Source organism: Giraffa tippelskirchi, chromosome 2, assembly GCF_054371585.1.
Source record: "Giraffa tippelskirchi isolate mGirTip1 chromosome 2, T2T-mGirTip1v1.2.pri, whole genome shotgun sequence".
Classification (NCBI taxonomy): Eukaryota; Metazoa; Chordata; class Mammalia; order Artiodactyla; family Giraffidae; genus Giraffa; species Giraffa tippelskirchi.
In genome coordinates, this window is record NC_137276.1 from 20,271,687 (window position 1) to 20,298,587 (window position 26,901).

Genomic DNA, 26,901 nt, shown 5'->3' on the forward strand with positions numbered 1-26,901 from the left:
GTTTCATCTTAGCCCATGGCTTTTCTCCTACTGTTTTTTTTTTCCTTTTAAATATTTTGTTCAAATGTCTCTGTCTTAGTTATAATTATTCCATGCATCATTTAACTTTACAGACAATTAAATATGCTTCCAAATTTAATTGCTTTCAAATGCTTTCAAAACTTTCAAATATTTATGGTTCTTTCTAAGAGGCAGGCCAATTATCTGCGGTCAAGCACCATCAGGAAGCAGGAAACAGCAGAGGAAGGACACTCGTAACTTCAGCAGATCCCAATTTCAGCCCATGGAATGCGCAATTGGCACCAGACTCTGTGCCAAATTTCAGTACAATGGCAATGTCCTGGTTTTACCCTCCAAGTTTCAGAGGACAAAGGGAAATGCAGTCAGTTCATGGAACAATGCAGAACCACATCTGGAATTTATAGTCCATTCCTGGAACATCCTGGCAGAAGGAATCCAGCATCTGGTATCTGTGTTGGCTAATTATTATTGCAAATGACACCAAATAAATTCTACTTGAATCACGTCTTATCCTTATTCCTTCTTCTCAGAGGCTTCTTTACAGAGATATATCTCAGAACCATAGTAGCTATCATTTTCTGCATGCTAACTCCCTGCTGGGTATTCTGCTAGATGATTTTACATACATTATCTCATTTAACCCTCCCAATAACCCTGAAGCAAGCATTATTATTATCCTTTCTTCATAAATGATGAAATCCAGGATCAGAGAAATAACTTTTAAGGTTACAGTTAATAAGCAGTAAAGCCAGAATGTGAGCCCAGGTCTGTCTGACTTGAAATGCTGATCTCCTCCAAAACCCAAGGGAGGATGTGGGGAACGGGGGCCGGTGGCAGGGGGGAGATCTTGTTAATCTTATCAAGTGCTCTCAACTACTACTAAAAGGCCATAATATATTATGGTGAAAACACAGACTGAAACCAGGCTGCCTGATTCAATCCATCTGAACCCCACCTCTATCCAACCCCAGCTGGAAGTTACTTAACTTCTCTACATCTCACTTTGCTGTCAAGTAGACATATTAGTGATTGCTTCATAAGACTATTCAAGGATTAAATAAGATAACACATGTAAAATCCTGAGAACCATATAGCAAGCACAAAACAAAGGCTAGCTGCTAACACTACACTATTGATGACGATGATAGGCATTTCAAGGATCAGCCTCTCTTCCTGACCTTGGGCTCCTCTCAAACCTATACCCACCATCCTATCTAACCTTATTCATTAATTTTTGATCTTAAAGCCTTAAGCTGTATCAATTTTAATGCCTGCACTTGCTGTCAGCTTAATATGCTGGCTTCCTTTACGCAATCTAAAAGCTTCAAAACTATTAATCTTGTGAGCCACAAAGACTTGAGCTTTTATTGACATTATTGAGCTTGTGTAGTCATGGCACAAATGTCCAGCTACAGGTTACATAATTCAAGTCTGTCCATCATCTGGACATGCGCTGCGAGTTGAGAATAATTCTAAGAAGATACTCAGAACGTGTTTAAACTTCAGGACATTGAAGCCCTGCTCTAACTCGAAAGCAGTAGGGATTTAAGAAACCAGGGTTGTAAGCAAAGCCCCAGGAACACGAGAGCCAAGCACAGAATATGTGAACTGGTGATACAGTTAAAATCCATTTTCTAATGGATTTTACAGAAAATAAGTATTGACCATGAACAAGTCAAACATGAATACCATCATACATAGTTCACTTATTAAAACAGCCCTTCTGAGACAGTCTGGGACCTGGGATCCTTGGCTGCAGTGCCTTCACCTGGACAAACAAAATACAAAGAAACAATATGGGACTGTGTGCATGCACAGTTGGAGCAAGTTTATGAACAAAAAAATGAAACCTCCCCACCAAAAAAACCCAAGTGCCACTTCTGAGGTATTTAGAGCAAAAGCAGAATACTGTGCATGCACCCTGCATGCACCACAACCAAAACAGTGGGCAAACCACCTAAGCCACCCCTCCACCTGATTCCTACCTTATCATTATATAAGGAAGGAGCCTGCCCTGCTCAGAGAGCCATCAAGGGAACTGGTTGCTTTTTTCTGCCCCCTCCTGCTGCAATTAGGGCCCCAATAAAGCCTTGCCTGAATTTCTTATCTGGCCTCTTTATCAATTTCTGTTGGTTAAGTAGCTCAGTTGGTAAAGAATCTGCCTGCAATGCAGGAGACCCAGGTTCAATCTCTGGATCGGGAAGATACCCTGGAGAAGGGAATGGCAACCCACTCCGGTACTCTTGCCTGGTGAATTACAGGGACAGAGGAGCCTGGTGAGCTACAGGCCATGAGATCGCAAAGAGTCAGACACAATTGTGCAACTAACTTTCACTTTCAAGAAAGGCCAAGAACCCTGGTCGACAACACTTCTAATACATTAGCAGACTAATGGTTATAAGTGATTTCTGCATTTCTTCCCACCCACCTGATATCCTGGAAGAGAGACCCTCTCTCTCCAGGCAACAAACTCAAGGAGAAACTGCAGCATAACCTCTGGGGCTGGTGAGGGGGAAGTGTACCTAGCAATGTCAGATTCAGCCCTCGCCCCAGCAAGACACAACCTCAAACTGCAGACGGAAAGCCTCTCCGCTGTGGGCTCATTCTGCTCAAAATGGAAGCCAATCCCCAAAAGGTGTGTCATACATAGAAAATGATATTCCCTTTATATGTAACTCTAGCTCCTCCGTTACTTGCCAAGCCATGATAATTTCAGATAGCACTCTATCTTAAACACATCAATCCTAGGAAAACTTCTAGAACCCACCTCAATCCCTGATACAGAACTAAACCTCATAGGCTGATGTCTTTAAAATGCAGGGAGTTGGAAATAAGTGGGTTACAGAAGGCAGGCTTCCACAGTCAGTACTTCCTAATGCTCTGTGTCTGTGGCCTTAGCCTCAGTGTCTGATGAGGATTTTCATAATACCCAGTGCTGGCAAGGCTGGCATAAAACACAAGTTCAGACATAGCCAGCAGAAGTGAAAACTGGTACAAACTTTTTGGAAAGCCACTTGAAATACACACACACACATACACACGAAGAGACAGACTTAAAAATAGCCCCACAATTTGCTCCAAAAAATTACAATAATGAGACTACCAATTACAAAGAAAGCTTTAGGCAAAAAGGTGTTTATCACAGAATTATTATTTTTTTAAAGAACAAGCAAACCCCAACCGTGTAAACATCCAACGGAGGAAGGGCTGTTATGCAGCCAGTATGTATGTTTGTAAGATAATGTTAAATGAAAAAAGCAAACTTCAAACTTCAACATTATAGTACAATTAAAAGCAGGAAAAAGGAAAAAATCTAATTTATGGATAGAAGAGGAAGGCAAAGGGACTATCCCAAACAGCCGCTGATTTTGGAAAATGGGCCCATGTCAATTTTTTTTCCAACTTTTCTACTGTCCTGTATTAAGTACGTTTTAAGCCCTATTTGAAAAATAGATAAGGTTCAACTCCATGGTACATTCCAGCATGATGGGGACACTAGCACCCCAAAAGAAAGAAGCTGCGTTCTCAACCCAAGAAGAAAGATCCTCTCTCCGGGCCGCTGTGCCCTCCCAGGCCGGGGAAGGTTTCCACGCAGACGGCAGAAGTTGCGGACCGAGCAGCTTCGAGGGCGCAGGCGAAGCGGGCCGGCGTGCGCGCACACCTCCCGGGGCCCAGCGCACCGGCCCCAGAGGCTTCCGACCGACGACCCCCGAAAGTTCGACGAGTCCGAGAGCCAGCGGCCGCCCAGCAGGGAGAAGCGGTCTTGACCGAGCGAGGACGCAGGGCCCCGGCGCAGTTGACACACGGCGCACGGGCAGCCTTCTCTTCGACCGGCTCGCGGAGATTTCTCAGGCTTCTAGAGTTTTTAAGCACACACAAGGATCGAATTATTCGGAGAGCTCAGCAGAAACAACCAGGATTAAAAAGAGGAAAGCTGATCGAGCCATAAAGTGACAAGTGCTGCCACCTCTCCCGCCCTCCAACCCCAGCCGCCCGACGCGAGCTGAAACCTCACCACCGCCCGCGCCGGCAGACTGCCGGGCATCGCCACCCGGCACGGAAGGACCCGCTCCACGTGCGCCAAGACACGCGGGAGCCGCAAGGAGGATCCCGTGCATGCTCCCAGGTGAAAATTATCTCGGACCCGCAAACCCAGATTCTACATTAACAGCCATCCATTCAACAGGAGAGGAAGAAGATCCCTTAATACAGGCCTAAAAGTACCCACGTATTTGCCTATCCCCACCCCACCCGTAGCGAGTCGGGAGGAGAGCAGAGAGGCCGCGTTTAATTATTCCAATTCCTCGGAGATGGGTGGCTGTCAGTCTCAGCACCTCCCACCTCGGCTGGCTGACATCTGACCTTCAGACACGAACCAAAGGGTAGACAGGCGCTCCAGTTTTAAAAGTTAACGGCTCCTAAATAATGTGAATAGTCCCACCAGAATGGATCTGTTCTGTAAATTAACATTATAAAATCTACCTTTTTCCAAAAACGAGATTTTTAAACCGGGATGTTACTTAGAAATACTGTTAACACCTCGCTCTACTTCAAGATTTTAAAAAATTAATAGAAATAAAGTGACACTTTGGTTTTTTTCTATTTTTACGTGTTCATTAACAGCATTTCTGTCACTATTTCTAAAATGAAATGTCACTTTATTTCTATTAATTTTTTTAAAATCTTGAACTAGAGAGTTATGTTTTACAAACACACAGTGTGTAATACTTGCATACTCTCTTCTAGGCACTATACAAATATTAACTTATTCCTAATAATAGCCCCTGGAGGTAGGTACTATGGTTATCCCCATACATGGTTATAGAAAGGATGTAACTGAGGCACAGAGAGGTTAAATGACCTGGGCAAGGACACACAGTTGGTAAGTGGCAATTGGCAAAGCTGGGATTCAACACAGGCAAAGGTCCTCCTATCCACTCATGAAAATCACGAGTTTCACAGTGCAATTCATGCCCTCCTAAGGAACTGCTAACTTTGCAAACTGGTGTAACTTTATCGTAAAGCAATATGGCAAGATATATCAAGAGCAATAAAAATATTCATACCCTTTGACCTAATAATCCCATTCCTGGGAAATATTCCAAAGCTCCAGGCATGAAGATATCCATTACTATAGTATTAAGAGTGGGAAAAACTGAGACCATAATTTTCTATCAGTTAGTGAATAATTAGATGTATTTTGGTAGGTTAGCTCAGTGGAATATCAAGTAGTCATGGAAAATTAAATTATGAAGATGATGCAGCTGCAAATACAATATATTGTTAAGTAGAAAAAATAAATTTGCATGTAATATTTCAAAATATATGCACACAACCAAACATTAAAGGAATGAAGACAAAGCAGGCAAATAACTGAGTCTGACAAAGAGATCACTGGTAATAACGTTATCTTTCAAAAACTTCCCTTTATATTATTACAGTTGAGCTGTTATAAATAAAATCTGGAGAAAGGGAAGTGTGTCTTAAAGGATTTATGAAAATAAGCCAAATTTGCACAAGTCAGGAGCATTCAGATGGAAACTTGTTAAGAGATGGTTCTATTGTATTTAAATATTCCCTGAGCCGGCTGCCCCTAGCCAGGGAAGGAGGAAGATCAGGCTGGCAGCTGGAATTAGCACTGCTCTCAGCCCCTGAGCTAGGAAACTCCAGCTGAGACAACACTGTTGGGATTCCAGGCCTAGCCTCAGTCCCACAAATCACGGTAACAGTGAAAGAAGAAAAGGCTAACGCCAGAGGCTTTTCACATACAACCACGCGATCTAAAGAAATCACAGTCCAGTCGTGAGAAATTTTGGCTCCAATCTCACCTCAGTGGACCATCTCAGAAAGTGCCACATTCTTCACTTCCCGACCTGTAAGCGCCAGGCACCACCCAACAGTCCCTGGGAAAGATGTAAGAGTGATCTTGACCTTTTCTTGATCTACCCTGAAACTCCCAGATGTGAAATCCTTACCTTCTCTACAAGGAGCCAAGTTGAGACAAGGAAAAAATCAGACAAAAAATGCTCTCCTTAACATGAACAACCGAAGTGTCACCGAAAGGTTTCACAGGCTCAACCATTCAATTCACTAAGGAATGAAGTTAAGGTCAAAAGTAAGACAGAAATATCTGAACAAGTGAAAAGAGTAAAACTGAATGGTTTCAACGAAATAGCATATTATTTTGAATTCAGGGAGTCTGTTTATGAGGGTTTTGTCTGTTTACCAAGTCCCAAGAAATTGCCTTATTCAGACTAGGAGAGCATCTTTCAGTTGCTGTGCTTAAGGACTATGACAATGTATAACCCTCCCCAGCCCTGCCCTTTCCTTCTTTCACTAAATGGACAGAGCCCAAACTACCAATCCGGCTGGGAGAGCCTGTCCCTTAAAATTTACTGCAAACAAATGAAGGTGCAAAGTTTTCAGGACAACATTCTGAGCCTAACAGTGCTGTAATTTAATACAAAATTTTATTGAAAAGATCATTAAAGCCTGCAAATGGCTTGTTGAAGTGCAGGCAAAAACCCATAAGAGATTTTTTTTTTCAAACAGATGGTAGTGGACTATAAACACATCATACTTCATTTTGATTGCTTTTAACAGAAAATGCAACTGATATATGGAAGGAGCTTATTGTTCAAATATCTTTCCTATTCCCCCAAAGTTAAAGTGACCACACACACACACCACACACCACACACACACATACTTACATACATACATACATATACACACACCCCTTCCTGTGCTCCCCTCTCAGACTCTATCAGGAAACATTTTCAAAATTCTCTAGCCATAAACAACCTCACCGTCAGCGGATTAGCAAAAGTAACTGGCATTTTAAATTAATCTTCTGCTTATCCTCAACAGTGGCTTTGCTGCCATACCAAAAGAAGAGAAGGAAGTTTTCCCTCTGCTTAAAAATGACAACACCTTAAACAGGGTTCAGGACAACAGGAGTTGAATACACAACCATTTAAAAGTGCAAAGATAAATGATACAACTTGAGCAAACTGTCATTATTATTTCCCATAAAATCACCATTAAAAAAAAAAAAATCACATTTCTGGAATTCCCTGATGGTCCAGCAGTTAGGACTCTGCACTTTCGCTGCGGAAGGCACAAAAGATCCTGCAAGCCGCACAAGAAAAGAAGCGGTGGGGTGTGGGGGGCGGAGGAGGGGGGAGGAATCACTTTAAAAAAAACAAGGGCCAGAGTTTATGATGATAAACAGGCTATTTTTCCCCCAAAAAATGCATTCACAGGGAACTGCTCTAGGACAAGTTCAAAAAAAGAACCTTTGTCAGTCCCTGCCTTTCAGTGAAACTTTAGGCCAAAGAATCTTAAGAGTTAGGATCAACTCTACCCTCTGCCCTTCCCTCCCTTCACAGTCCTCAAAGAGCAGACATTAAAAAGGTTTCAAAGAGGGAATTTAAGAGAGTCTCTGAGTTTTCCCTGGCACCCTCATCACTCATCAGGAACTCTGGACAGGAATGACACTTGTTAAGTTTTTTGCCCCTCTCCCTCCCTCCACCTGTCGTCCCAAGTCTCCATGGTATGCTGGGGCCCTTCGAGCTTTCTGCTTGAATGACAACATCTCCCCTGCAATCTGGTGTCTCCTCTTCCACCCAAGTGGCTGCTTCTAAATTGGGGCCCCAAGAAAAATATGTACCAATTAGGGGCTACTTGATAACTAAGCATCGCAGACTGGCCATACGCTGGCTGGTGGGATTTTTCCTTTTATTTTTTTCAGTATAATGACTAGCTCCACCTTAACCTTCCAGAATAACCTTCTGTGGGGTTGGGATGGGCGAAGGCATGAAAACTCAGAAAGCCGGGGGTCAGTGAGGTGGCCCTAACTTCCCTCTGGGCCTCCCAGAGTAGGTAGACCCAGCCACAGCTCAGGAATTCCTGGCGGGATGCTTGGCATAAGTAAGTAATTGAGTTAAGGGGGATCTAAAGAAAGACTTCACGTTCACATTCATATGCTAAACTCAGTTAAAAATAGGCTCAAGAAGGGCCTGACTTCATTTTTAATTTTAGCCTGATGATGAACATGCCCTAAAGACAGAAAGTCACCAGGCATTTTCCTGAGGGCAGCGATCTTCATATTTTTATAAAAAGGAAATGCAGCATGTTCTATTAATAAAAGTGCTGTAGCCTCAGTTAAATCTGGACAGTTCGTAAACCAGGACTCTCTCCGGCTGAGTTTCCCCAGGTCGGCAGCTCCCTCACACCCAAGCCCCCAGCAAGCGGGCAAGTGGGCCTGTCACACGCAGTGGGGCAAAGTGAGCCAGACACCCAGGGGTCAGAGGCCAACCAGATCAAAGACCACAAGGTATGGCTCCTGGACACTTCCCAGGTGACCAAGTGACTCAACCAAGAGCATTCGCCAGGAACTCTTTTAAAGGGCTCCTGAAAAGATCCTCATTGTCAGGATGGAGCCCTGTGTTACAAGATTTAGTGAGGAAAGAGGGACAGGTTGTGGCTGCGAGAGGTACACAGGGTAAAAGGGAGAGAAAATGTGATACTTCCTTCAGAAATGACCCACAATTTCAACTTTTCCTTCTTATCTCAAAGATGGCGAAGTTAAACTGGCCTCCGGCTACGTGGCTGGACTTTTTGATGGACCTGCCAAAGAAGGATCTTCTCCAGTGACCCTTGGCTATCAAGCTACATAACAAAGTAAAATGTGGCCAGGTGGGAAAACTACCACCCTTAGAACACTGAGCCTTCCCACCCAGGCTAACTGGTAACTCCAAGCTTGGGCAGGGCTGCCCCAGGTCCTGGAGAAAGTGCTAGGACTGAAGGGGGTGTGTATGTGTGAGTTGTGTCCAGGTCACAAGGCACTTTTAAACACACAGTCCCCAGCCCAGCTTAGGGATTCTTAGGATCTCAGTGACCTGCGCTTCTGCGTTCTTTTCTAAGCAAACATTTGAGGCCCTCACAAACTCACATAATCCTCCCAACAACCAGATGAGGCTGGTTGAAGAGACTGAGGCACAGAACAGTAAGGTCACACAGCTAGTAAGGGATAGTTCTTGCTTTAATCAGGCCTCTCTCAATCCACAACTCAGAGTGGTGTAACAGGAAAAGCCTGACAAAGTCAAGGTTGAAGGTATGCTGTCTTCTTCTACTTTCTTGCCTTTCACTTGGGTTAATTTCCTCCCCACAAAGGGGAACAATTATGATGTTTTGGTTTCAACTTTTGGTTCTTGTTTTGCTTCTGCCCCCATTTTTGTGTGTTTTTTTAAGGCCATTTGTAAAGTCCTATAAGCCCTCAATCTAAACAATCCCATGATAGTCTGAGCCATGAGTGAGTGAGTGAAGTTCCTCAGTCGTGTCCGACTCCTTGCAACCTCATGAACTGTAGCCTGCCAGGCTCCTCTGTCCATGGAATTTTCCAGGCAAGAATACTAGAGTGAGTTGCCATATCCTTCTCCAAGCCATAGAATGGCATAAAATACAGGGGAAAATAGAGAGACCTTAAGTGTTGGGGCCAGAGAGATGCAAGTTCCCATCCCAGCCCATCTTCTTACTAGCCAAGTGACTTCAACAAGGGTATACTCCTTAGCCCAAAATTAAATTCAGGAACAGTTGGACTAAGAATTGGCCAACTGACTGAGCTTGTGGCTTTTTTTAAACTTTTATTACGGAAATTTTCTAACTATACAAAGGTGAGTGATTGCTAAATTGCCTCAGTCATGTCCGACTCTGTTGATTGTAGCCTGCTAGACTCCTCTGTCCATGGGATTCTCCAGGCAATACTGGAGTGTGTTGCCATTTCTTTCTCCAGGGGATCTTCCCAACCCAGGGATCAAACCTGCATCTTTTATGTTCCCTGCATCTTTTATGTTCCCTGCATCTTTTATGTTCCCTGCATTTACCACTAGCGCTACCTTAGAAAACAATATAATGAAGTCTCGAACATATCACCCAGCTTCGACAATTATTAATACTTTTGATCAGCCTTGTTTATTACTACCCATTCTCACCCTCCACACTATTATTTTGAAGCCAATTCCAGATACATCATTTCATCTATAAGTACTTCGCTATCTAGCACTAAAATATTTCAATTTTAACATAATTTCAGTATCTTTATCACAACAATACATAAATAATTCTTCAGCCTCAATATCCGGTCTGTTCAAACATCCTAAATAATCTCTTAGTTTTTGTTTTGTTTTGGATACTACTTTATTCATATGTGCACACTACACTTAAAAGACTTAATTTCCACTCAGTAGCCAGCACAAGCCAAAATGAAAAACTGTAGAAATCAAAGTCAATTCTATAGCCTGTAAAAAAACAAGGGACCTTATTTAATCAAGCCTAATGAGCAGATGGCGCTAGTGGTAAAGAACCCACCTGCCAATGCAGGAGATGTAAGAGACGCGGGTTCAATCCCTGGGTCGGGAAGATCCCCTGGAGGAGGACATGGCAACCCACTCCAGTATTATTCCCTGAATCCCCATGGACAGAGGAGCCTGGTGGCCTACAGTCCATAGCATCACACAGAGTCAGACACAACTGAAGTGACTTAACACAATGAGCATCTTCCATGGGAGCTTATCCTAACTACTTTAGGATTTTTACCTGTAGATCTTGTGTTTCCCTAGTATAGCAATTTTTAAAATATTAAATGTCTTTATGTGTTAGGCATTCAAGACCTGGAGCATAGTTTGTTTTTTAATAGTTGGTTTGTTTGAGCTAAGACCTGAAAAGCACAGACTGCATTTTGCTGTTAAGTATTCTTATGTATGTGTATGTGTTCAGTCATGTCCAACTCTTCGAGGCCCCATGGACTGTCGCCCACCAGGCTCTTCCGTCTACAGGATTTCCCAGGCAAGAATACTGGAGTGGGTTGCCATTTCCTTCTCCAGGGGATCTTCCTGACCCAGGGATCAAACCCAAGTCTCCTGCATTGCAGGCAGATACTTAACTGCTGAGCCATGAGAGTGGGGGTAAGTATTCTTAGTCTCTTTTAATCCATAGATATTCTCTTGCAGTTCTTATTCTTATAATTGATTTGTTGAAGAAAACAGGTCTTCTGAGCACTTCCCTGGTGTCCCAGTGGCTGGGATTCCACACTGGGGGACTGGGTTCCGTCCCTGGTCAGGGAACTGGATCCCACATGCTGCAACTGAAAGATCTCACATGCCACAGCAAGGATTAAGCAGCCTGTGTACCACAGCTGAGACCAGGAACAGCCAAGTGGGAAGCCACGTCCTTCTCCAGGGGATCTTCCCAACCCAGTGATCGAACCTGGGTCTCCTGCATTGCAGGTAGATTCTTTACTGTCGGAGCCACCAGGGAAGCCCCCAAATAAATACATGGTTTAAAATAAATATTTTTTTAAAGAAAGGAAGAAAGAAAATAGGTTTTCTGGCCCACAGAATGCCCACATTCCAATTGGTGGATTTTTACCTCCATGGTGTTGTTTTGACATGTTCTTCTGTTTCCTGTATTTTCTATAACTGGTAGTGCGATCTTGAGTCTGGCATAGATTGAGCTTCTATTTTTGATGGTACTGTGTACTTCCTACTGCAACAGTAGGCATGTGATGCTTGGAAGTCTTTCTTTTTTGTGACATTAAGATTGATCAGTGGGTTTGATGTCACCGGGCTGATCCATCCATTAGAAAGTTCTTCTACAAAAGGATTTTTCCTCATTCACAGTTTGGATGAGGTAACCAATAAGAAAGGACAGAATGAATGTCTGATTCATTCCCTTTCTTGGACAGTGTTCAGAATGAGTTGGTTCCCCAACATCCTCTAGTGAAAACCATTGCATTTTTAACTCATGCATTTTACACATTGCAACATATTTAATATATGTGAATCCACTATAGTTTCTCTTTTTAATGCTCAAATTATTCCATATTTGGGCACTGGGAAGCCCTTTAACTTGGTTCCCAAGTCCTTTTGACAGGACACAAGTGGTCTTGGATAGCTTCTTTGTTTTCTGATACAAGATAAGCCAACTCATTTTGTACATTTCCTGTCCCAGAACTGGAATCAGCCATTTTTCTCAGGCTCTTTAGTCCCTTTTAGTTGTTGTTGTTTAGGTGCTCAGTCATGTCTGACTCTTTGCGACCCCATGGACTGCAGCATGCCAGGCTTCCCTGTCCTTCACCACCTCCCAGAGTCTGCTCAAACTCATATCCTTTGAGTCGATGATGCCATCCAGCCATCTCATCCTCTGCCGCCCCCTTCTCCTCCTGCCCTCAGTCTAGTGGGGACTTGCATTTAGAGGCCACAATCTAGGTGTTACAGGTGCTCATTGCTACTGAGCTGGTCCTTATTTCTAGGTTTTTCAGTGGACAAAGTTAGGAAATACTTTTTCATTTGTTAAAGAGAAGGCATATCAGGCTTTCACACCAATATCTTCAAAAATTTAGGATTACAGGATTTTTACTTAACATCTTTGATTATAAAATCATACTAATGCCCACTCCAGTATTCTTGCCTGGAAAATTCCATGGACAGAGGAGCCTGGTGGGCTGCAGTCCATGGGGTTACATGACTGAGCACGCGTGCATGAGGGTGGAGGGAAATGGGTTGGTAGCAATAAACTGGTAGAACTAAAAAAAAAAAAATCATACTAATGATGATTATTACTAATGATATTACTGAAAACAGCTTAAGATTTATTTAGAATTTGTTTTGACCTTAAGATATATTCCACTAGAGCTGTATAATCAAATTATTGTGTTTTAAAGTCATGTGAAATAATTCTCTGTGTGATTAAGCTACCAACTTGATATATAAACTTGTTTTATTTTCATCTTGATTGGGTGGATTTTTCTATTTTAATTAAATTTTGTTTAGAGTTAAGGAAAGTATTTATAGTGTTCCAAAGTCAAATCTATAAAACAAAATACATTCAAAACAGTCTAGGGACTTCTCTGGTGGTCCAGTTGCTAAGACTCTGTTCATCCAACACAGGGGGCTCATGTTCAATCCCTGGTCGGAGAACTAGATCCCACACGCTGGCCCTAAGAGTCCAAATGCCCCAACTAAAGATCCCGCATGTCACAACTAAGACCCAGCACAGTCAAATAAACAAATATTTTTTAAAAAGTCTAGCTGACCTGACCCTGACCGATCCATCCATTTCTTCCCTCCCCATATAGGTTAATCAGTACTAGTAAATTTTATTAGTTTACTCTTCCATTTCTTTTAATAACAGGCAAATACATATGTATTGCTCAGATAAAAGGTAATATGCTATCTATTATTTCTGCACCCTGCTTTCTTTCACTTAACAATACAGCCTGGAGACCATCCCATAGCCATAGTTGTGCAAAGAGATAATTTTGCCTCCTTATATAGCCCTACAGCAACCTGCTGTATGGATGTCCCATGGCTTACTGCTATTACAAGTAATGCCACCACAGAATGCCCTCGGCATGTCTTTTCTTATTTTCACCAGTGTATTTTTTGAATAGATCTTATAAATAGGACGCTTATAAAAGCGTCTGCCTCCAATGCGGGAGACCTGGGTTCGATCCCTGGGTCGGGAAGATCCCCTGGAGAAGGAAATGGCAAACCACTCCAGTATTCTTGCCTGGAGAATCCCATGGACGGAGGAGCCTGGTAGGCTACAGTCCATGGGGTCGCAAAGAGTCGGACACGACTGAGCGACTTCCCTTCCTTCCTTCCTATAAATAGGATGGTGTGGTCAAAAGACAATGCACATGTAATTTTGCTCAATATTGTCAAATTCCCCTCCTCAGAGGTGGTGCCATTTTTGTATTCCCATCATGAGGTGATAAGTCTTACATGCTAAATTTAATATATATATATAAAACAAATCTCTTGACATCTCAGGGGCCTTCCTTTAAAATCCCTTTCAGGGATTTTAACCAAACCCACCTAATTCAATTCTCCACATTCCGGACAAAGGAAATTTCTTTTGAGAAAGGGCAATGATGTGCTCAAGGAACTGCCTTTATCCCTCACCTTTCCTGACTTTTAAATACACAGTTTACACATAATTCTTTTCATGTCAGAGAAGTCAAGCACAGTATTAAATATTCAGATTGAAAAAATCCCAGGTTAGTTTAGGTCTCTGCGAACCGGAAGTGGTTCCCTGAATTGAAAATGAAGTTCATGGAGGAGATCGGGGGACTCCTCAGTGCCTTCTCCTTTCCCCCGTTTAACAAGTAAGATCTGATGGGAATTGCGACGGTACCACACGTGGATACTGGCTCCTGTCCACACCCACACCACTGCAGAGCATCTCCCCCAGCTTCCCTTTCCCCACAGGATCCTCCCAGCATCTGAGGTTAGGCACTGTTACATGTGTCATCTCATTTACTCTTCACAATAACACTATGAGGTGGATGCCCTATCGGCCCCCTTTTAAACCTGAAGAAATGAAAGAGCAGAGAAGTGAAGCTACTTGTCCAAGGTCACACAGTTAGCAAGCAAATAGGGAGCCAAGATGTACACCCAGGCATTCCAACTCTAATATCTACCTTTAACTGTTGTGCTGTGGTGCTTCCACGTTTCAGACCTTCATCATCTTTCACCAACCAGTGCAGGGGCCTCCCAACTACATCCCCACCTCTAGGAGCACACCTATAGACACAAACACATGTGCACACAGGCACAAAACTCCACCACTCATCCTTTCTTCTCCAATACCAATGTAGTCCTTCCAGAACACAGATCTCATTACATCAGACCCCTGCTTACAAATGACTACTCAGAAGAGAACATCCAAACTCCTTACCTTGAGAAACATGTTCCATATCACCAGCATCCTGCCTTTTTGCACCCTCAGTGCTAGCCATTCCCAGACACTCCATCCCATTAGTTAAAAACACACTCTGATCTCCAGTCATGTGGAATTACTCTGAGGCTCCCAGGTCATCTTGGTTTTCTCCCACTTCCATCTAGATCCCGCCCTCCCCCATCCACTTGACAAGCCCTTAGGCTCAGATTCAGAATCAGCTCAGAATGGCTACCCCAAACATCTGGGCTGGTCCTTCCTGGACGCCCTCTCCTCTACCCTCTATGCCTATACAAAACCTGCTATAACATGAGTTTCATTCTCACCACCTCAACCCTCTTCTCCACTTGCACACAGAGGTACTCATTTTATCAGGTTTCTTTTGTTTATCTTTCTAGTATTTTTTTGCAACAAAGTATACATAAAAGTTGCATATAATATATACATATAATTTACATGATAATATTATACATATGTTCCTATTCTCCCCTTTCCTTACCAAAAGGTAGCCAACTATATACACTTTTTGCACCCTACTTTTTCTGCTTGATATATCCTTGGCATTTCTCTGTTACAGCACACAGAGGTGGTCCTTGTAGTGTAGGAGGATAGAGCCACATTTATTTACTTATTGCCTGTTGCTGGACATGGAGTAGAGTATATCCCCTTATTTCAAGGAACTGAATGAGACCTAGTCCTGTTGCTCTTCATCCAACATCAAGATCCCACCGGATGCACAGCTTAGATCTCTGCCAAAGAGAGTCCAATGAGACTGGCCACTGCCGGAGCCAGGCCACAATAAGAGACCAAGTTACTGATGCCAGCAGGAGCAGCTCAGGTTCTGTACCTTCTTTTACGTCCAAGATCACACCAGAGCAGAGGCTACGATCCTCGTAGTTCAGTTCAGTTCAGTCACTCAGTCACGTTTGACTCTTTGCGACCCCATGGACTGCAGCATGTCAGGCTTCCCTGTTCATCACCAACTCCCGGAGCTTACTCAAACTCATATGTCCATTGAGTTGGTGATGCCATCCAACCATCTCATCCTCTGTCGTCCCCTTCTCCTCCCACCTTCAATCTTTCCCAGCATCAGGGGCTTTTCAAATGAGTCAATTCTTCCCATCAGGTGGCCAAAGGATTGGAATTTCAGCTTTAGCATCAGTCCTTCCAATGAATATTCAGGACTGACTTCCTTTAGGATGGACTGGTTGGATCTCCTTGAAGTTCAAGGTGTTCTCAAGAGTCTTCTCCAACACCACAGTTCAAAAGCATCAATTCTTCAGTGCTCAGCATTCTTCACAGTCCAAGTCTCACATCCATACATGACTACTGGAAAAACCATAGCTTTGACTAGATGGACCTTTGTTGGCAAAGTAATGTCTCTGCTTTTTAATATGCTGTCTAGGTTGGTCATAACTTTTTTTCCAAGGAGCAGATGTCTTTTAATTTCATGGCTGAAGTCACCATCTGCAGTGACTTTGGAGCCCAAAAAAATAAAGTCTGTCACTGTTTCCACTGTTTCCCCATCTATTTGCCATGAAGTGATGGGACCAGATGTCATGATCTTAGTTTTCTGAATGTCGAGTTTTAAGCCAAATTTTTCACTCTCCTCTTTCACTTTCATCAAGAGATTCTTTAGTTCTTCTTTGCTTTCTGCCATAAGGGTGGTGTCATCTGCATATCTGAGGTTATTGATATTTCTCCCGGCAATCTTGATTCCAGCTTGTGCTTCATCCAGCTCGGCATTTCGCATGTTGTACTCTGCATATAAATTAAATTAGAAGGGTGACAATATACAGCCTTGACGTATTTCTTTCCTAATTTGGAAACAGTCTGTTGTTCCATGCCCAATTTTAACTGTTGTTTCTTGACCCGCATACAGATTTCTCAGGAGGCAGGTCAGGTGGTCTGGTATTCCCACCTCTTTAAGAATTTTCCAGTTTGTTGTGATCCACAAAATCAAAGGCTTTGGCATAGTCAGTAAAGCAGAAGTAGTTGTTTTTCTGGAACTCTCTCACTTTTTAAATTATCCAACAGATGTTGGCAATTTGATCTCTGGTTCCTCTGCCTTTTCTAAATCCAGCTTGAAAATCTGGAAGTTCACGATCCTCTAACATCTTGCAATTTCGCTTCAGTTTACAGAACCACAAAACTCAGATCCAGTAGCCCACCGAGTTCACATCTTAGGTGGACTCAGAGAGGAAACAAATGGCACCATGTGTCATTGACTAAACTTGGCATTTCATCTAGTCATTCAACAAATATCTAGTGAACGGCTTCTAGGTACCAGGTATTGCTCTTAGGTGTGCACGCATGCATGCTCCGTTGCTTCAGTCATGTCTGACTCTGCGTTCCTATGGACTGTAGACTGCCAGGCTCCTCTCTCCATTGGGTTCTCCAGACAAAAATACTGGAGTGGGTTCCCATGCCTTCCTCAAGGGGATCTACCTGACTCAAGGATTGAACCCATTTCTCCTGTGTCTCCTGCATTGCAGGCAGATAAGATTCTTTACCCTCTGATGGTGGTGTAAATCACTGGGTAAAGCTTGCTGGCACGGGCAGGATGCTAGGAAATAAAACAGACAAGGCAACCATAATAAACAGGGACTTCCTTGGTGGTCCAGTGGTTAAGACTCCGAACTTCCACTGCAGAAATATGGGTTTGATCCCTGGTCAGGTAACTAAGATCCTGCATGCTGTATGGTATGGCCAAAATAATAAAAATAAATAAGTACAATAAGTAAATGATATAATCTGTTTGAAGATGACAAGTACTATGGAAAAGATAGAACAAAGTAAGGGAGTCTGGACTGGACGATACAGGATGCAACTGAAGTACAGTGGTCAAAGTAGATCTCAGTGGGAAATCATGACAATAAGTTATTTCAGGGGGCAACTTTTTGCAGCTGTCACAGGTCAACTGTCATCAGCATTGCCACAATTAAACTGTCATCATCATCACAGTATCAAGGTAACAACAAAGTATCTGAGGGTTGCAGTTGTCTTGAATTGTGTTGTTCTAGAAATTGCTTGAAATAAGCAGAGTATTCACATAGGGCTTGAAAACCTTTTTTGTGACCTAGAAATTTCTTTCTTAGAAAGCTTTGAGGCAATAGGGCTTAAAGGATGTCCCAAGTGGTCCCATCCACCACTTCCCCTGTTTGACATGAATCTCACAGAAGAAATTCAACCTGGAAATTTCCTGTGCCTTTAAAGGCACAATCAGGTCCCCAGCTGGAGATGGAGGAGTGAGACAGAAAGCTGGGTTACATTGAGACGAACATGTATTCAGCATGTCCTTCATATGATTCCTGTGTCATGTCGTTGATTCTTACAACCAAACTCACATCCTGTGAGAAACCCACACTCTCAGAAGCCCCGCATCTCTGCCCACACTGTGACTTGAAGGTGGTACCCGGCCCAGAGCTAGAGCTTCTTACTTCCTGAGTCTGTGCCCCTACACGCCCGACCGCTTAGACCACCTCTCCAAGCATAAAGGCAGTGTATTTGCTTCTCTCAAGCCCTTTTAGACAGGCAACCCAAACAAAACATAAGTTGGAGAACACCAAGCTTTGGTCTCCCATCAGTTCTCAGCCATGAGGAGAACTTCCAAATGGATTTTCTCATCACAAAGTCGCTGAGACCGAAAGTTGGGTGGCAGGTAACTTGCTCCATCTCTCATGGACTCAACATACTATGTGCCAGGGACCCTGCCAGACGCTGAAGACACCGAGACAAATGACAGTGGCCCTGCCTGCAAGGACTCTGCAGGGTCTTTGGGGAGGACCAACAAGAGGTGTGTCAGTTGCTCAGTCGTGTCTGACTCTTTGCAACCCCATGGACTGAGCATGGGATAAATGCTACAGGGGAGGCCACGGGGTGTTACAGGAAACAGGCGCTCACCCCATCCATGAAGACAAAAGGAATGTTCCAGCTGAGGAGAGAGGAAGTAGTTCAGGTGAAGGGAACAGGACAGGATGGCAGCCAAGAGAGGACAGAGAGAGTTAATGGGGGCAAGGCCGGAAGGGGCTTCTAGCATCTGAATCTCGACCTACGGCGACGACCAGAAACTTCCCCAGGGCCTTAAGCAAGCAGATGACACGGTTAGCACTGTGTTCCTGTGGAGAAAAGAAAGATCTGAGGACAGGCCCCACTGGGAGGCCTGGGGCAGAGGTGGTGGGCACAGAAAGTGGGGAGGGGCTCCAAAGGAAGGAGGAGGCAAACTGGAGTGGGTCAGAGGGCCTGGCTCTGAGCCTAGGCTCTCCAGTCATTGGCGGGAGGACCCTGAACTCCTCGTACTTACTTAATCCCTACCTACTTCACAGGGTTGTTGGGGGATTAAATGGGATAACCTAGGAGGAAAAACAGTGCCTTGTGAACCATACAGCATGGCAGGACACCAGTGCTGTCCAGTCCCCCCTGCACTGTCGCATCTGTAGACTCTTCATCGCTAGGAGACTTAAATTTACCCTCACAGGCACGAATGTTTTCTCTGCTCACTGAACTTCTCTCATAGCTGAGTGGCCTTTGGTAAATCTGGTCTTTCTTCTGGACCTGGCTTCCTTTTCTACAAAACAAGAGAACTGAATCAGATGATCTCTTGGGCCCCTTTCATCTTGAAGTTTTGCTTTCTTATTCGCCTTGTAGCCCAATTTCCAGAGTAATAATTATCAGTCAAATGAAAACTTACTGACAGAAGAACCATCAATAGAGGGAAAAGAATCAAGCTAATGAGTGACTGACACTGAAAACTAAGGTGATAAAGTGTGTGTTCTTTAAAAGCCTTGAAGGATCGTATCAATAAGTTCCATTCAAAGACATAGTCATAAAAATTCAAAGGAATTTTCATCTCGCCCAAATTGATTCTTATTTATAACATCTGTGCTCCCAAAAGGTTGAATTATCATTGGCTTAGATATTTACCTAAGAAAACTAAAGACATGTCCACATTAAAACTTGCAAAGGAATATTCATACAACTTTATTGTAATAGCCAAAAAATTGGAAACAATGTAAATGTCCATCAACAGGTAAGTGGATAAACAATGTATGACATATCCATAAACAGAAAACCACTCAGCAATGAAAAGGACCAAACTTTTGATATGTGCAAAAGAACAGATAAAACTTAAAATTGTAGGCTGAAAGAAAACTCACAGAATGAGAGAAAATACGTGCAAATCATATATCTGATAAGGGTCTAGGATTCAGAATTTATAAATTCTGAATCTGATTCATAATTTCACACACAAAAATAAACAACTCAATTTAAAAAGAGACAAAGGACTTGTCTCTGCAAAAGATAAACACGACAAACACATGAAAAGATGCTCAGCGTTATTAGTCATTAGGGAATGCAAACCAAAACCACCATGGGATACCACTTCACACTCATTAGGACGGCCATAAATTTTCTTAAAAAATGGAAAATAACAAGTTTTGGCAAAGTTGGAAAGAAACTGGAACCCTCATTCATTACTGGTGGGGATGTAAAACAGTGCAATCACTTGGAAAACACTTTGGAAGTTCCTCAATAAATTAAACACAGAATTACCATATGACTCAGCAATGCCACGTCAAGATACATACCCAAAAGGATTGGAAACAGATGTTCAGGCCAAAACTTGCACACAAAATTCATAGCAACATGATTCACAATAGTCAAAAGTTAGAAACAGCCCCAATCCATCAACTGATGAATGGAAAAACAAAACACTTTCTATCCATCCAATAGAATTTTACTCAGCAATAAAAAGGAATGAAGTACTGATACATGTTACAATATGGATGAACCTTGAAAATATTATACTAAGTGAAAGAAAGCTGATATAAAAGGCTACATATTATATGATTTCATTTATATGAACTGTCCAGAATAGGCAAGTCCATAGACACAGAAAAAACAGATTAGTGGTTGCCAAAGGCCTGGGAGAGGAGGGAATAACCGCTTAATGAGGACAGGGTTTCCTTTCAGGGTGATTCAGATGTTCTGGAACCAGACAGTAGCAACTGTTAAGCAACATTGTGAAAATACTTAAAACTACCAAATTACACTTGAAAATCATTAAAATGGTTAATGTACATGTATTTTATCACAGTTTTGAAAAATATTATTTCCCCCCAAATCATAATGTGCATGAAAGAGCCAGGTAACAAAAAGAGTACACGCTATGATTTCATTTGTATAAAATTCTAGAAAATGCAAACTCATCTACAATGCTAGATCACTAGTAGCCTGAGAGGAAGGGGGTTAACGAAAAGAGAGAAGGATAAATTATAAAAGGCATGAAGAAACTCTTGGGGGTGATACAAATGTTTACTATCTTTATCGTTTGATGGATGCTTTAAACATGTACAGCTTAGTGAACTTCAGTTACACTTCTGCAAAATTGAGAAAAGACCAACAAATGTTTTAAAAATTATCCCTGGACCTCTAAATTCTTACACTTACTAAATTTCTATTTGAAATACACAGGGGAACTCACTGTTTAAAGGATCTTTGCTATAAACCCTTTTGAAGGTCAAAAGCAAACAATCTTTCCCTGATTTATTGGTTCTATTAAGTGTGTTTTTTACATTCAATGGTTTCTTAAAGCAAAAGAACACCTGTAATGATGTCTGCTAAAACCATTCAAGAGTATGTCTGGTGGAGACTAAGCAAGCTTGATGTGGCCATGTTTCAAGTCAGAAATTCTTTTTGCTATTAATAGGAGCCTAGGACACTTTAATCATTGCTGAATCCTGGTTTTTTGAATTGGTTCAAAAATGGTCTGGTAGAACTTGGCAGAGTCTCACTCTGCAAATCAAACTATCATATCTGTTATTAGTTGAGCACATGCTGAGAGGATTACAAGTGTTTATGTACTCCCCATGAGCATCCAGTTCAGATCTTGCCTAACATGCATAACGACAGAATAAGACAATGAATCAAATGCCAGAGTCAGATTTGCTCGTGGAATTTAAATTAGGATATGGATTTCACTTTAAATCAAAAGTAATACTTAGAGCTACCAGAAACAGAAAAAGGGGTTTCTAATCGGACCGCTTAGTTTGTCTCAAATTAAATTCGGCAGAGTTTCCAATTTATTTCAGTGATCTTTCCATAATATTTTCTTTGTAAATAACGGGTTTTTTAATAAATTATTTTGAGGATGCAGATATTTACATACAGATGAAGTGATCACTTGAATTTATATAACATTCTCCCATCCCAGCCCCACACCACCAGTTCTTTCATAAATACTATTTTCCTTAGCTTTGTTGAGTCCTTTGAAGTTTGTGACTTGATTTCTTCATCTATAAAATGGGGTGAATAAGGGCATTAACTTCACAGGATTAGTATTGAATTAAAAGATTAAATGGATTAAACATACATAAAGTGCTCAGACTATTGGCTGACTCACAGGAATCACTCAATGAATGTTCAATGTTATTTACATAATTATTATTATTCCCTTTTACAGATGAGAACACTGAGGCTCAGTGCTAGTGATGGCAAAGCTGAATCCAGAACACAGAGCATGCTTGCTCCTGATTCTTTTCACTACTCCACACCACCTTCCCCACCCATACATATTTTGTGCATGAAAATAAGAGTACCAATCGAGAAGAGGCAAAAATAGTTGTGTAACTTAAATCTAAAAAGCATGAACAAACTGGTAGTCACAGACCAGCTCCAAGACTCATCCAGTTTAGGCCCCAGGGCAAGTCATCAGTCATTTTTAAAGTCCATACAATGATTTTGAAAAAGATGATTAAAGGTTTCTGCAAAGAGTCAACCGAGCTTTGAGGATCCCCCCCCCAAATTGTGCCAGCTAGCAAAAACGACTTTATCACCCACCCACTGCTTCAACATTAAAAGGGGTTTATATTCACTTTGTATGGACATTAAAAGCTCAGGACAGAATGTCTCCAGAGGGGTTACATGGAAAGCCGCAGGCCCATCAATTAAGTTCTTATCAGCTCAAGACTAGAAAAATCCAGAGGCTCCAGATAACAATGCAAACATATTTGCAAGGCTGTCTGATTTAATCTACTCACCCAAATTAACCCATTCTAAAGTGATATTTAGTTAAGGTTCCAGTTCCAGGAATTTCATTGAGAAGGGTTTGTTTGTTTGTTTGTTTAAGGAGGTCAAGTTAAAAGATAATACCACTAGATGAGAGTTTGTTGGGAAACAGGGTATTCAGAGGGTCTCATAGGATCACATCCAAAGACAACTTACTAATCATAGACAGATTAGATAGAGAGATCTGGCAGTGACCACGTTAACCAAGGGATCAAACTTAGTGGAACATACATCACCTGTTGAATGCATATCCTTGCCAAAAGGCTTAACCTGAATCTGGCCATGAGGAAACAACAAATACATCCTGATCGTGGTTCCTTCTTATTTTTTTACTTTTTTTTTTTTTAATATTTGACTGTACCCCACCACATATAGAACCTTAATTCCCCAACCAGGGATTGAACCCCTGCCCCCTGTACTGGAAGGTGGAGTCTTAACCACTGGACTGCCAGGGAAGTCCCCAGATCATGGTTCACTCTACAGTGGGGAATCTTTGGTCACGAAGAGCAGAAAAAGCAGGTACACTTGCTAAATTAAAAGAGATACCATAAACAATGCACTTGAATCTGAACCAGAGGGATTTAAGAACTGCTATATGAGACATTTTTCTGACAACCTGAAAAAGTTAAAATTCAAGTGTTTATTGGAAAAATCATTTAAGTAAGACTAACTATCTTAGATACGACAACAGAATCATGGCTATGCAACTTACTTTCAGAGGCTCAAGAAAAATACGTGACACTGCTTCTGTCTGGAAGTATGGAACAGAGTGTGAGATGCCCTAGAGAGACCCAGTCTACCCCCACATGTAGAAAGATCTTTGTACTGAGTCCACACTCTAAAGCCCACAAGCCACAACTACTGAGCCCTCATGCTGTAACTACTGAAGTCGGTGTGCCTAGAGCCTGGCACAAGAAATGCCAGCACAATGAGAAGCCCCAGCACAGCAACAGAGTAACCTCTGCTTGCCACAACTAGAGACAGCCCCGGCAAAGCCATGAAGAGCCAGTGCAGCCAAAAATAAATAAATAATTTTTAAAAAAAGAAAACAGAAAGATCTCTGTGGGGAGAGATGGGAGGAGATAGCACACCCAGAGATAATTTTCAAAATTCTCTTTCAGAGGTCGAGTAGACTAGAGCTGGCAGATAAAAAGGTCAGTCTATGAGTGTTCTCCATTTCCTTCTCCCTCATTTCCAGGCAGGAAAAAAGGGCAAATAGCAGAAAACGCAACAGACAGAAATATGAGGATCCTTACCCTAGCCTGACCACCACTTGCTGTATGACTTCAAGCAATTCTCTTGACTTCTCTGATGCTCACTTGCCTTACCTAGAAAAACAGCGGGGCTGAGCTAAAGCGGCTCTCAGATGCCTTCCAGTTCTAAAATTTTAGATGCTAATGGCTCATTCAGTCTTAAAGACAACATACAATGCCAATGTGAAAAGTCTATTTCTATTTTTTTAATGGAAATAAGTTTTTCCTCTCTGATTAGAAAATTAATACATGCTCAGTGGGGGGAAAAAAAAGTATAAAAAGGGAAAAAAGAAAGACAAACCACTATAATTGCACCACCTAGAGTTAGAACCACTGTTAATATCTTTTATTTGTTCTTTAGATGGTTTTTTGGGCTTGAGGAACCAGCACATGCTCATAAAGTTTTTTTAAAAAACACAAGATCCCAATATATGTGCTGTTTGTAATTCTTTTAGTTAACAATATTATATGGTTTACATTCCATATTAACAAATATAGAATAATGGCATCATTCTAATGGATGAATGGTACATGCTATTATACAAGCACATGATTTATTTTCTCAATGAGAAACATCTGGGTGATTTCTAATATTTTGTCCTTCTAGACAATGCCACAATAAATATCCTCAGGTTCATCCTCATTATGTAAATAACAAAGTATCTAAATCAAGATTAAATCACACTACCCCTCTCCCTTTTCACACAGAAAGTTAAAAAAAAAAAATCTCTTTTCAAGTATTAAATAAAGGCTCTCCCATAACTCCAGACTACAGTGACCCTGCCAGCCCAGGAGGACGCAGGGCCCTGAGGAGACCTGGGCTTTAGAATGCTCTGGAAACAATGTTTGATCTCTTTGATTTAAGGAGGCACGCGGAAACCTGAGGCCCAGCTTCTGGATAACTGTGATCTCTTTGCAAAGTGTTTGCCGGCGCCGAGTTCTGGGCGAGTCTGCGGCCCATGCCGCGGCGAATGAGTGCACCAGGCAGCATGAGTCCTAGTCTGGGCGGCCGCAGGCTCCGCCACACGCCTGTCGGCCTATGCTTACGTTTCCTGCCTTTAAAAATAATAGCGGCACCAAACACACTCCCACCTGCTTATATTCAATACAATCTAATTTAGACATGAAAATTACTAGATCTATCTCCCAAATTGAGAACAGTACTCTTTCTACAAACTCAAGCATTCACTTTAACATTACAAAATAATGAACATTCCAAAATATTTGTTTTTATTTTTTAAAAGTTGGTAATAATTAGGAAACAGTATGAAATACCCTCCTTATCACTGACATTAGTACCTACCTTTCTGTTTTAAAATTATGTCATTGATCCAAATATTCTTTGCAAGTGCTGAAGAAAACTTTTAATTCTCTTTTTGTGGCTACTGTTGTTTCCATGAGTAGTCAGTCTCACAAACATGTACCTGAGCCCTTGATTTAAATGTAACTGATTCTCCATCGGATGTAGAGGCAAGGAGAGGCATCCTACAGTGATAAGCACTCAGCAATATTCCTGGGGATTCCCATAATTTTATTCTTGGAAGGAACTGACAGTGATCATTTGCAACCCCTGGAGAAGCAGGATTAGGAAGATTAATTGATGTGTCCAGGTCACCTGCTCCCAATCCAGGGTCTCCTTTTCCTCTCTGACCCTCTTTGTCAGAAACCCAGCTATTAATTTAAAACAAAGATACTCATTTTACATTCGACAACACCAGAAAGATCCTACCTGTCATTCAATTCAGTAATGAATTCAAAATAGAGCCAAAGAAGTAACTTTGTGAAATGAATACGCCTTTAAAATACATATTACCTTGTCTTACTCCTTCAGCATCATGCACTGGAGGTCAGGCTTAAGGGTGGCTCTAATAAGAACCAAAACACATCTGGAAGACAGTCTGTAGACAAGCTGCACAAATGAAAAGTATTTAAGATGTTCAGACAACCGTGAATGGAGGTTTCCAGGTTCGGATCAGAGCGGAAGTGGCAACTGAGAACTGGTGGGTCATTACTGTGATCCAGAGAAAGCAGGTGTAAAGAAAGAGCAGCAAATAGCTCTGGTGCATCCTTGAAGCAAATACCCACACTAAAGAAGGGAAAAGTGGCGTGAAAACTATCTTCATGGGGTGACAACCAACCCCAAACGCAGGCATGACCTCCAGCATTTTGCTTTCTAACACATGGAAAGATTTATTTGGCAAACTGAGCTACAAGTTATTAACACATCCTTACACAACTTGCTTCACAGCTCCTGTTTTGCTCATAAAGTACATTCACATCAATATGGACCATCCCCCTGACAGAGCTGCTGTCGGCAAGCTGGAAAAGTTTCCTTGTAAACTATCAAGGGACTTATTTATCTTATAAAATCCAGCAGGAGTTGTAGGAAAAGAGAGGCTCAATTAACTTGTCTGTAACTTCTGCCACTGTAAAGACTTTATCCTATTAGATGCATATACGCCTTAAATCCAAAATACCCCCAACTTGATGTCTTGAAAATGTCGAAGACTGAAACCTTAGTAGGGTGGAATTAACAGTGACCACCCATTGCGCCAGGCAAAATATCAGCCCACCGCCAATATCCCCTTGGTGGTTGTTGGAAACCAAATTCACATTCCTGATTAAAAATGTGCCTACTTAATTAAAGTCAGGATTTCCCAGTCTTTTCACTGGTGGGAAGAAGCAACGTGAAGCTTCCAGAGCACACACATCAGCAAGATCCAGTCAGGTTTATTAACCAGAAAGGGAATTGCCATGTGCTCCTTTCTACAACCCACTAATTACCGTCTTTTGCCCTGATTCTGGAATACGGATCACT

The 26,901-nt window shown here is 42.0% G+C and overlaps 1 protein-coding gene and 3 long non-coding RNA genes across 15 annotated transcripts in view; all 4 read right to left on the reverse strand.

The window, feature by feature from the left end:
• Positions 1–26,901, reverse strand: part of RBM20 (RNA binding motif protein 20) — a 199,105-nt gene that overhangs the window by 166,446 nt on the left and 5,758 nt on the right. The window lies entirely within an intron of this gene.
• On the reverse strand, positions 3,141–4,314 carry LOC145526175 (uncharacterized). The gene is made up of 2 exons (XR_014068729.1): positions 4,037–4,314; positions 3,141–3,877 (listed from the first exon to the last, which is right to left on the reverse strand). It is a non-coding gene; the product is annotated as an uncharacterized LOC145526175 (long non-coding RNA).
• LOC145526176 (uncharacterized) lies at positions 9,257–17,185 on the reverse strand. Its single transcript, XR_014068730.1, has 2 exons — positions 13,580–17,185; positions 9,257–9,811 (listed from the first exon to the last, which is right to left on the reverse strand). It is a non-coding gene; the product is annotated as an uncharacterized LOC145526176 (long non-coding RNA).
• On the reverse strand, positions 9,844–13,153 carry LOC145526180 (uncharacterized). Its single transcript, XR_014068732.1, has 3 exons — positions 12,551–13,153; positions 10,963–12,128; positions 9,844–10,449 (listed from the first exon to the last, which is right to left on the reverse strand). It is a non-coding gene; the product is annotated as an uncharacterized LOC145526180 (long non-coding RNA).